At 42.2% G+C, this 12,972-nt stretch overlaps 1 protein-coding gene across 5 annotated transcripts in view; it reads left to right on the top strand.

Moving 5' to 3' along the window:
• Positions 1-12,972, top strand: part of cnot2 (CCR4-NOT transcription complex, subunit 2) — a 139,118-nt gene that overhangs the window by 100,762 nt on the left and 25,384 nt on the right. The window lies entirely within an intron of this gene.

Here is a 12,972-nt window from a genome sequence, read left to right as displayed (position 1 = left end):
TAGAATTATATATCAACTTCAATGGTTTTTCCGCTTTTCCAGACAATAGTTTGTATTGCAAGTGATCTGTCAATGCATATTTTCTAGCTCCAGTTCAAGGCTCAGCCAGTTTGGCTAGACAGTGCCACAGTAGACAGGTATAGCAACAAGTAGGGAGACAGAAGCTTAAGTGTTCTGTGAAAAGATGAATCAGAGAGGCAAATCTAAAGCAAGAGATCAAGTACTGAGGTGTTCAGAAGCTAATGAAGAAAACCAGATGGTGAGCCTGCTCAGCAGGAGTATTGTCATAACGCTCAGCTAACCGCCATGTAAAGTTGTGACCTTGGATTCTTCGCATTTATCAATTCTGTGCCAAATAAGAATGGGGGTGGTGAGGAATGGCTAGCGTTTTTTTAATGATTTTTCTTTTCCCTAGCAAGAGAAACTTTCTGCTTTCTACCTCTCAAACCACAATTGCACATGCATTTCTTCTTCCTCTCCACCCCTCCCCCCAACTCCAGCAAGTTTCTGTCATATTCCCTATTTACAAAAGGGGTGAATATAGTCTAATTGTGCTTTAAAAAGTACTTCATAGGAAGTGTAGGATTAAGACATTTTAATATTCGGTTTTAAATTTTAGGTGTATTATATTGAAACTATAGTTGTTAATTTCAGACAATTAACTACATAGCTGAGAACACTTTTCAGAAATGTTAACAACTAAATTTGAGCCCTCATTGATCATTTGCTGATCTCCTGGTAACATTTTCAGTATTCAAACAACTCTATGTGAACCTTCATTTTAACATAATGAGAAGGAAAGTCACATGTTTCACCCTCAAAAGTCTCTTTAAAGGACAAATGTCCCTGTGTTGCTTTTAGTGTAGGGTGAACCTACCGTTGAAAAAATTGACTCGAGCCAAAGTAGTGCCTTTAGCCTTTTGAAATGCTGTGCAATGCTTCACTTATAACTTACAGTACAGCTCACAGTGAGCACAACTTGGATGATTACAGTGGTGTCCATGTTAATAGTGAACATGAAAATTCCAAGATTGCAATGAAAGTAGCTGTTTTATACACACAATACTTGGCATTCAGCCCATTCGTGTCCAAAACACAGAATCTCGGCACTTTTGATTTGTGAATCAATTGATTTATTTTCAAGAACGTTTGATCAGAATAAAAGTATTGCATACTTTGTAATGAACATTCTTTTGATCTCTGCAAAAATGTACTCCGTGGGATATGTTGTTGAGCAGAAGATGAAGGATTCATAGTCTTATCTGATCTCTACCTGCTCCTTTTCCAATAAGGTTTGCTGAGTAGTGATTTGGAATGGAACGCTGGGTATGGTTTTTCCCACAGTTAATGTTGCCTCAATGCCACCCCAACTGAGATCAGCTAAATCAGCATGGGCAAGGGGTTGACCCTCAAACATTTCTGGTCTATGTAGCTCATTATCATATGATCTGGTGCATTTAGCAATAGCCACAAATGAACCCCTGCATATATGCATTATGGTGGCAAAAAGAAAAATATTTTAGTTTGGAAAATCCATGTTTGTCCAACTTTCTAACTTCATTCTGTTTTTCCCCCTTGGGGTTTTTGTGATTTCATGTTTTTGACAAAAGAAATAGCTTTCAATTCTGAAAGTGTCAAAACTAGATACAAGCTCTATTTGACAAAGCTGATAAAATCATTAACTCTTGCAAATTAAGTTGTGCTAAATATTCCTTTTGTTTGGTCTTGAAAAACCGTACATTTTGACACTTTTAAAAAATTCACATTAGCCAATCAGTTTTATCTTTCTGTATATATTAAAACCGTAAAAGCCTTTATTCATATAGATGCTAAAATATGCCTAATATTTTATAGCATGATTTACTGCATAAATACCACATTTAATTGCCTGTTAACTCTGACATTCAAAAAAATTCTGCAAATTATGTTAATCAGATCAATGCCTTGGCTGAAGATTATACATACAGATCTAATGTGGCATTGTATGTTCCTTGTTTGTAATCTGGTAAAAGAAACTGTACACAAGTGCTTCCTATGCAGTAATTCAGAAACTCCCAATGTAACTACTCATTTCAAAATAGCCCATTGACACCCCCTGATTTTGTATTTTTTTTATATCTGTTAAATAATCTCATTTATGTTAGCTATGTAAATCATCACAATTGTGTGATGCTATTTTTTAGTTGTCACTGTTTCTGTCATTGAGATCACACATGTTAGCAAGATAAGTCATTGGTGCTCGGACGATTTAAAAATGAGTGAGAGAGAATGTAAATCATTGAGTTTGCAGATTTTTATTTGCCTGCCAGTTGAAATCCATTACTATATAATCAGTATACTTGTGCATGTCAGAGTATATTTCAAATTCAAATGTGTAGCAAAACGTGATGGTAATGGACGAGGAGCCGCTGGCTTGTATTCAGTTGATGACACAACCAGGTTTATGGCACAATTTCACTATCTGTTTTGAAGGAATATTGCTCACTTTGGCTAATTTTAAAAGTGAAAACTGTACCAGATGGAAACCTTTTGGTAAAGTCAGTTTTGCTGGGAAAGTAATTTTTTGCCTAGAGATGTATCAGGGTTTTGAGGATTATATTTCCATTTTATTTTGCAATTAACCTAACAAACATCCTTGAAAGAGTTCTAATAATCTGCATGTATATGTGTTTGTGTCGCAAATTTAGTTAGGCTATCATTTGAGCATGTGACATTATTTTTTTCCCAGATAATAAGATTTTAAAACATTTTTGAGCTATTTTGATATACAAGATATCCGGTGTAAATCAATTGACAAAGCTCTGTACACTTTTTGTTACGTGGGGAGACTGGAGAAGAGCTGAGAAGGTAATGGGATAGTTAATAGCTTGTTCAAAAGTATGAAGCATTTTGACAGAGTAGATGGGGAGAAACTGTCTCCACTGGCAAGAGGGTTGATAACCAGAGGGCACAGATTTAAGATAATTGGCAAAAGAACCACGAGGAATATGAGGATAATGTTTTTAAGCAATGAGTTATGATCTGGAATGCAGTCCCAGAAAGGGTAGTGGAAGCAGAGTCAAAAGTAACTTTCAAAAGGGAATTAGATATAGGCTTGAAGGGGAGAAAATTGCAGGGCTATGAGGAAAGGGCAGTAGAGTGGGTCTAACTGAATAGCTCATGGGTCCGAATGGCCGCCTTCTGTGCTGGAAGATTCTATGATTCTAGTATAGTGGACAGTTGCTATTGACAGGAAGTTGTTTCACACACCTGCCCCTGTTCTTCTCATTGGTTAGAAGCCAGTTTTATTTATTATGAATTCTTGTCTGATTATAGCCTTCAAATTACTATAGCACAGCAGACATTACTACACCACAGACACATGTCTACGGTCAGTATTGAAGGAGTGCTGCACTGTCGGAGGTGCCGTCCTTCGGATGAGTCGTTAAACCGAGGCCCCGTCTGCTCTCTCGGGTGGACGTAAAAGATTCCATGGCACTATTTTGAAGAAGAGCAGGGGAGTTATCCCCGGTGTCTTGGCCAATATTTATTCCTCAATCAACATCACTAACAAACAGATTATCTGGCCATTATCACATTGCTGTTTGTGGGAGCTTGCTGTGGGCAAATTGGCTGCCGCGTTTCCTACATTACAACAGTGACTACACTTCAAAAAGTACTTCACTGGCTGTAAAGCACTTTGAGATGTCTGGTGGTCATGAAATGCGCTATATAAATGCAAATCTTTTCTTCTTAATGCCAGGGAAATACTCGAGTGATAATTTTTTTTCCACAAAAAATAAAACTCTTAATTTTGAAATGTTTTCTCCTGTGTTCATTTGAAGCAAAGGGATTGGCTTGAGTTTTGCTGCACAAATAGTGTAGTTTAAAAGTGTACTGCAAGTAATTTTCAAAAATTAGCATATTTAGATTGTAGGTGGTAATAGCCAGTGAAGAGTAGATCTGTTTGTCCCATCTGGTCATTTTAGATGTGCCTTGCTATTGAGTCAGTATTTTGATTAATGCCCTATACTTAGTGGGAAAACTGGGGTATACTGATTGAGTCTCAAAAGACATTTTAGGAACAGGAACGGTCCATTGGCCCAACGAGTGTACCCCCTTTTTGACTAATTTTAGCCCATCTTTCAGTGTTCTCACCCTATCCATTTATTCCCTCTTTCCTCAGTTGTTTCTTGAACTCACCTATACGTCTTGCTTCAGTGATCTTTAAGATTAAGTGTCAGATAGCTAAAATATTGTACTTTATTTCCCTTTTTTCCTTTATTCTTCCAGTGTTAGACATCGTCAGCCAGAGGTCTGCCCCCAGATCATGGGCACTGTATGATTGTTTCTCCTCCCATGAAGTGGCTCTCTGGCCATCCCAATGCCTGCCCTCAGCCAGGAGCTAATACCTGGAAAAGGGAGACATTACCTCAAATCTCTCACCCCACTCTCCACACCTCGGATCTCTCTCCATCTCTCTGAAAGCCGCTGCTCAGCGCCGAGCTTACGGCTCGCATCCCACCGTAGGCAACTAGGCCCATACAGTAGAGCCTGGTTTCCAGTCACCTTGGACCCCCTTGCCACTGGACCAAGACCTAGCTCTGCTAAACCCATGTTGTAGCTGGTGTGCAAAGGCCACCCCACGTTAAAATAACTCACGCACAGGCATCTTCCACCCTTTAAAATTAAGTTCGGGATCTGGAACATCGGGACCCTCATGGACAACCCCAACAGCGACAGACAGGAAAGCCGCACCGCCATCGTTGCCCAGGAACTCAGTCGCTTCGACGTTGACATTGCCGCCCTTAGCGAAACCCGGCGGCAGGGGAAGGCCAGCTCAAAGAACAAGGCAGTGGGGAAAATGTTGGAATCAATTATTAAAGATGAAATAGCAGCGCATTTGGAAAGCAGTGACAGGATTGGTCCAAGTCAGCATGGATTTATGAAAGGGAAATCACGCTTGACAAATCTTCTGGAATTTTTTGAGGATGTAACTAGTAGAGTGGACAAGGGAGAACCAGTGGATCTGGTGTATTTGGACTTTCAAAGGGCTTTTGACAAGGTCCCACACACGAGATTGGTGTGCAAAATCAAAGCACATGGTATTGGGGGTAATGTACTGACGTGGATAGAGAACTGGTTGGCAGACAGGAAGCAGAGAGTCGGGATAAACGGGTCCTTTTCAGAATGGCAGGCTTTGACTAGTGGAGTGCCGCAGGGCTCAGTGCTGGGACCCCAGCTATTTACAATATACATTAATGATTTAGATGATGGAATTGAGTGTAATATCTCCAAGTTTGCAGATGACACTAAACTGGGTGGTGGTGTGAGCAGTGAGGAGGACGCTAAGAGGCTGCAAGGTGACTTGGACAGGTTAGGCGAGTGGGCAAATACATGGCAGATGCAGTATAATGTGGATAAATGTGAGGTTATAAATGTTGGCCTTCATAGCTAGGGGATTTGTGTATAGGAGCAGGGAAGTCTTACTGCAGTTGTACAGGGCTTTGGTGAGGCCTCACCTGAAATATTGTGTTAAGTTTTGGTCTCCTAATCTGAGGAAGGACATTCTTGCTATTGAGGGAGTGCAGCGAAGGTTCACCAGACTGATTCCAGGGATGGCTGGACTGACGTATGAGGAGAGACTGGATCAACTGGGCCTTTATACACCGGAGTTTAGAAGGATGAGAGGGGATCTCATAGAAACATATAAGATTCTGATGGGCCTGGACAGGTTAGATGCAGGAAGAATGTTCCCGATATTGGGGAAGTCCAGAACCAGGGGACACAGTCTGAGGATAAGGGGCATGCCATTTAGGACTGCGATGAGGAGAAACTTCTTCACTCAGAGAGTTGTTAACCTGTGAAATTCTCTGCCACAGAGAGTTGTTGATGCCAGTTCATTGGATATATTCAAGAGGGAGTTAGATATGGTTCTTACCGCTAAAGGGATCAAGGGGTATGGAGAGAAAGCAGGAAAGGGGTACTGAAGGAATGATCAGCCATGATCTCATTGAATGGTGGTGCAGGCTCGAATGGCCGAATGGCCTACTCCTGCACCTATTTTCTATGTTTCTATGTTACACCTTTTTCTGAAAAGCGAACGGCTCATGGCTCTCCGGCTCACCTTAGCCCAAAACCAGTGCGCCACAGTCATTGGCGTGTACGCCCCAACTCTCGATGCAACAGATGAGACCAAAGTGGAATTCTACTCCAGCCTCGAACAATTCCTGTCCTGAGTCCCTACGGACGACAAACTGATCCTCCTTGGCAACTTCAACGCCAGAGTTGTTAAGGACGCATATCTCTGGGGAGGCGTGATTGGCAAAGAGGGAGTAGGGAACACCAACACCAGCAGTAAACCTGCTCCTGACAAAATGCCTAGAATATGACCTTGTCATTACCAACACCTTGTTCCGTCAGAGGAACAAGTACAAGGCATCATGGCAACACCCCCACTCAAAGCACTGGCATTTGCTCGACTACGTCATCGTCCGAGCAAGGGAGCTGATGACCAACTAATCCGCTCCGTCATTAGCATCAATATAGCCCCAAAGCAGCGATGGCAACAGAAACAATGCCGCAGGAAAATCAACGCCGGGGTACTCAAAGACCCAGTTAAGAAAGCCCTATACAACCAGTGACCCTCGATGACCCCGAGACGCAGCGTATCCACAGTGCCTGGTCTGCCCTCAAGGCCTCCATAACCAGCGCCTGCAAAGAGACGCTCGATCACTCAACCAGGAAACACCAAGACTGTTTTGATGAGAACGAGCAGGAGATGCAGGAGCTAATAAGCCACAAGCACAAGGCATTTCCGAACTTAAAGCAACAACCCAATTTGGGAGCAGCAAAGCAGCCTTACAGACAGCTGAAGGGCGAGGTCCAACAAAAAACCCGCGATCTAAAGAATAGATGATGGGTGAAGAAAGCACAGAAGATCCAGCAGCTGGCCGACAACCATGACATGCGAGGATTCTTAAGCGCAGTCAAGACCACCTAAGGCCCCACCCCGCTGCTGGCCAAGAATAGAGAGGCGCTCATTAAGGACACCAAGGCAGTCAGGGCCCGCTGGAAGAACAAGTTCGAAGATCTCCTTAACAGAGACTCTGCCTTCGACACAAGTGTCCTCGACTCCATCCCGCAGCATGCTACTCACCACCATCTCAGCAAAACCCCAGCCATGCACGAGGTAGAAAAGGCCATCCTTCAGCTCAAGAACAACAAGGCATCAGGAGCAGATGGAATCCCTACTAAGGCACTAAAGTATGATAGAGAAGCACTATTGGCATGGATGCATGACCTCATCTCTCTTATCTGGAAGGAGAAGAGTAAGCCAGGAGATCTGAGATGCCATAATCGTGACCATCTTCAAAAAAAGTCGACAAATCTGACAGCTGTAACTACAGAGGAATCTCCCTGCTATCGGCTACTGGGAAAGTCATCACAAGAATCCACCTCAATCGTCTTCTCCCAGTGGCTGAAGAGCTCCTCCCAGAGTCACCATGCGCATTCCGTCCACTCTGGTACAACGGACATGATCTTCAACGCGTGACAACTACAAGAGAAATGCAGGGAACAGCACCAACCCTCGTACATGGCCTTCTTTGACGTCACAAAGGCCTTTGACTCCATTTCGGCTGCCCCCAAAAGTTTGTCACCATCCTCCGCCTGCTCCACGATGACATGCAAGCCATGATCCTGACCAAAGGATCCACCACAGACCCAATCCACATCCGGACCGGGATTAAGCAGGACTGTGTCATCGCACCAACGCTCTTCTCGATCTTCCTTGCTGCAATGCTCCATCTCACTCTCAACAAGCTGCCCGCTGGAGTGAAACTAAACTATAGAACCAATTGGAACCTGTTCAACATTCGTCGCCTCCAGGCTAGATCCAAGGTCGTCCCATCCTCTGTCATTGAACTACAGTATGCAGACGATGCTTGCATCTGCGCACATTCAGCGACCAAACTCCAAGCTATCGTCAACACCTTCACCGAGGCGTACGAAACCATGGGCCTTGCACTAAACATCCGTAAGACAAAGATCTTCCACCATCCTGACCCCGCCACACAGCACTGGCCTCCCGGTCATCAAAATCCACGGCATGGCCTTGGACAACGTGGGCCATTTTCCATACCTTGGGAGCCTACTAGCAGCAAGGGCAGACATCGATGACTAGGTCCAACACCACCTCCAGTGTACCAGCGCAGTCTTCGGTCGCCTGAGGAAGAGAGAGTATTTGAAGACCAGGACGTCCAATCAGGCACCAAGCTTATGGTCTACCTGCCCTCCTATATGGCTCAGAGACGTGGACTATATACACCAAAGTGCTGGAGAAGTACCATCAGCGCTGCCTCCGCAAGATCCTGCAAATCCACTGGGAGGATAGACGCACCAATGTCAGTGTTCTCGCTCAGGCCAACATCCCCAGCATCGAATCACTGACCACACTCGACCAGCTCCGTTGGGCAGGCCACATCGTCCACATGCCCGACATGAAACTCCCTAAGCAAGCGCTCTACTCGGCACTCCTACACGGCAAGCAAGCCCCAGATGGGCAAAGGAAACATTTCAACAATACCCTCAAAGCCTCCTTGGAAAAAGTGCAACATCCCCACCGGCACCTGGGAATCCCTGGCCCCAGACCACCCAAAGTGGAGGAAGAGCATCAGGGAAGGCGCTGAGCACCTCGAGTCTTGTCACCGAGAGCATGCAGAAATCAAGCGCAGACAGCGGAAGGAGCATGCGGCAAACCAGACTCTCCACCCACCCTTTCCTTCAACCAATGTCTGCCCCACTTATGACTGCCCCACCTGTGACAGAGACTGTAATTCCCGTATTGGACTCTACAGTCACCTGAGAACTCACTGAGTGGAAGCAAGTCTTCCTCGATTTTGAGAGACAGCCTATAATGATGATGATGATGATGACTGGTTGATAGAATTTGCACAAGAATGACTTAGACTGGCTCTCCAATTTCTCATCAGAGGGGAAAGTAGTTGGGCTTTGCTGAGTGCCTCCCCAAGAAATCAGGAATTCAAGATTTTGGATCTTGCGGCAATAAAACTATAATTTTTTTTTTCCAATTTAATTTTGTCCCAATGATATAATCTGGTCAACTTTTTACTACATCACTGCTCAAATATAAGCTGATAGGATCCTAAACTTTGTATAACTGCACTTAATTCCTAATGGTCACATCGATGTTGCCTCTCTACCTTAGAATCATAGAATAGAATGGTTATAGCACAGAAGAAGGTCATTCAGCCTGTCGATCCCGATTTCACTCCCTTACTATTACAAAAATAGTGAGTGTTGCAGCGCCACCAATGGAGAAAATATATATTTCAAGCATTGCAACCATTAGCAGTTATAGCTCGCATATCCGGTCCATCTTCCTCCAACTTATCTGAACATTTCTACTCTATATGGCTTCATATTTGTGCACATCAAAACATTCTTACTGGTACATATGCCATATACTAATACCTTATACTAATCAGATTTCTTATGTAAACAAGTAGTTATTTTACTTGTTTACAATATTTTCTAATGTTGCAATTGTTCCTACTGTGGTTATTTAGTCACTGTATTGAGAGGTCTTTTAAATGATCTGCTCTGATATGAACTATGAAATTTGTTTGCGATTGCCTTATAACAACCTTAAGTAGTAATACTAATGATTTCCTGGACTGCTGCGGTTTGTTAGCTTATATACAGTAGCCATTCAATCTATACCTCCAATCCATTTACCCATCTTTGATCCATATCCCAACATATGATGAAAATCTATCGATTTCAGCCTTGAAACTTTCAACTGATCCAACTTACACAGCCTTTTTGGAGAGAGATTTCCACTCCCCTTTGTGACCCTGCGGGTTCTTGAGCATGAAACACACAAAGTTAGTATGCAGGTACAGCAAGTAATCAGGAAGGCAAATGGAATGTTGGTCTTTATTGCAAGGGGGATGGAGTATCAAACCAGCGAAGTCCTGCTACAACTGTACAGGGTATTGATGAGACCACACCTAGAGTACGGCATACAGTTTTGGTCTCCTTATTTAAGGAGGGATATACTTGCATTGGAGGCAGTTCAGAGAAGGTTCACTGGATTGATTCCTGAGATGAAGGAGTTGACCTGTAAAGAATGGTTGAGCAGGTTGGGCTTACACTCATTGGAGTTTAGAAGAATTAGAGGTGATCGTATTGAAAATATAAGATACTGAGGGGGCTCAACAAGGTAGATGCAGAGAGGATGTTTCCACTCGTGAGGGAATCTAGAATTAGGGGACATAATTTAAGAATAAGGGATCACCCATTTAAAACTGAGATAAAGAGGAATTTCCTCTGAGGGTAGTAAATCCGTGGATTTCTCTGCCCCAGAGAGCTGTGGAGGCTGGGTCATTGAATATAGTTAAGGTGGAGGTAGACAGACTTTTGAACGATAAGTGAGTGAAGGGTTATGGGGAGCAGGCAGGGAAGTGGAGCTGAGCCCAAAATCAGATCAGCCATGATCTTATTAAATGGCAGAGCAGGCTTGAGGGGCCAAATGGCCGACTCCTGCTCCTGTTTCTTATGTTCTTATGTTGTGTGCAAAAGTGCTCCCTGATTTTACTCCTGCCATTACAAAAATAGTGTTGCAATGTCACCAATGGAGAAAATATATATTTCAAGCATTGGAACTATTAGCGGTTACAGCTAGCATCCTCCGTGCACCCTCCTAACAGCCTTGTTGCAACCCCCAGTTTGTAAACTGGTTAAGGGATTCTTGCCAAGCATGCCTGCTATTTCTACACTGCATGCTTTGAAAGCAAAATGTGGTTCCTGGTTGGGCAGCAAGTACACCAGGTATGTGGTGTTCAGTGCAATGCAGTGAACATGCTCCATGATTGTCCCTTTGCAGGACATCAGCAAAGTATGTGTACACATGTAAAATAGTCCCTTCATCATCAATTCTAACTTTTAAAACTAATACCAGATAAGGTATGGTTTTTGCAATGAAAGTATGCTTGTATGTCCCTTTTCTGTTGTCTGTGAAAGCACTATTTCTGGCAGTCAATGTAAATGACACAATGCTGTAATTAAATTGGAAAGTGCTTCAAGTTTATGTAATTACATATTTTAGCAAAACATGATGAAATCACTACAATTAAGATCCCAAATCAGGTGATAAACTTCAAGTCCCATTTTACTCCTGTTTTCATGACTTAAGTTAATTGAAATTCTAGTGTCTGGGTCGTGATGTGATTTTACTAGGTGTTTAATTTACAGCAATAAACTACTAAAATGTGTGAAACATAGTTGAAGCACACTTTTGTGGCAAGCAAATAGTTTTTACCTAAACAACCTGAATGAGGCATAGCTTTATTGTATTTGTGTACTTCACATTTAAATAAGTTTTAACACTTTCTTTTACGCTGTTTTTCTTTTTCCCTCCATTCTTGACCATTCTGGCTTTTATTTTGAATTTACTTTTATATTTCTAAATGTATATTGTATTTTTCCCTTATTGATGTTTAACTATATTTTCCAATACCCTCCCCCCTTAGTACCACTGTACATTCTGGAGTGGGACCGACATTATCAAAAGTTAGCTGAAAGGGGCTGGGACAACTGCCAATTGAGGCTAAGTACATTAAAGATTAACTCGGTTCCTTAATTAAAATGATTGCGATTAGCTTGTGATGTCCCAGCATGGTATCTGGCGTTAGCTCATTGAAATAACTTAACAGCCCAGTGTAGTGATCACTGTTGAAATGTCTAAGTGGCATCCAAGGGTTCAAAGTAAACCCAATATGGATGGACAAATGTGGAACAAGTTTAAAATGGAATTCATTGAACCATCTCCAGCAGTAAGATTGCATTTAAATGTTAACGGTGCCTTTGGTCAGTGATTATCATTGCAGTGGCAGTAGATTGCAGAACTAAACCGTGTACTGCACCTCTTTAAAGTACTGAACTGGTTTCCGTGCTGCCTTTGAATCCTACTTATTAAGAACGTTTCTATCAACCGACAGTTCCTTAAAATGTAATTGATGTGTGTCTGAATGTTTGCTTTGAAAGAACAGTCCCATTAACTGTACTGTACTTTGGACTTAATATATAAAATGCAGTGATTTATTTTTGTTCTGTTGTAAACTGACTCGACACCATTCTTATATAGTTTAACAATCACGATGGTACTGAATATGTTCAGTCAAGTGGCATCTTCTAAAATCCAAATCATTTTTCATCCCCTATCTGAGTTGCAGGGTTATTCACCAAATTTGTTATATATTGTGTAAGCTCATGATACTAGGCAGAGATGTTGCATTGCAGTTGACCGACTAGATTCCTTTTATGATTAGATAGTTTTCCAATATATTGAGAATGAGAGAGGCAGCAATGATGAGTAATTTTAATGCAGAACATTCCCACCGCAGAGTTTGAATTTCCTAAATTTCTCTCTCCTAAATGTAGCCGTAGCATCTCTGGTAGGGTGGGAGAATAATACTACTGGTGGGTTATGGAACCGCATTGGTAGAGGCCTGGAAGTGGATGACTTTAGTATCCTGCACCATTTCCCAGATGAAAGGGTTTGGAGGGTATCCAACTTTAATGATGTATGAGTTGGAGGGTGGATTTTTATTACTGTCTGGAGTGGGGGAAAGAAAGATTTGTCAAATCAGTTAGCAATCTGTTTAAATTGATATGTTGGCACCAACTATAAATTGGCATGAGTGTTTAGAACTTTTTTCTAGGCTCCCACCCACGACTATTCAAACTTGATCTGAAAGTTTGGAATGTTTGAAAGTATTTTAAATGCCTTAACTATCTCTTTAGTACATTGCATATGTAATTATGTACATTTTTACCATTTGAATTTAATTTAAATGCTTTTAAATATCTGTTGTGGTCAGCATTGTATGTTAAGTATGGTAGTAAAAATTTGTTCAAAATTTTTGAAATCCTCCCACGTCACTGCACGCCAGTGCTTTGTTGCACCAC

This window comes from Pristiophorus japonicus, chromosome 15 (assembly GCF_044704955.1).
Source record: "Pristiophorus japonicus isolate sPriJap1 chromosome 15, sPriJap1.hap1, whole genome shotgun sequence".
NCBI classification, from domain to species: domain Eukaryota; kingdom Metazoa; phylum Chordata; class Chondrichthyes; family Pristiophoridae; genus Pristiophorus; species Pristiophorus japonicus.
The sequence above is the reverse complement of the archived record's forward strand: the minus strand, read 5'-3'. Positions and strand labels throughout refer to the sequence as shown.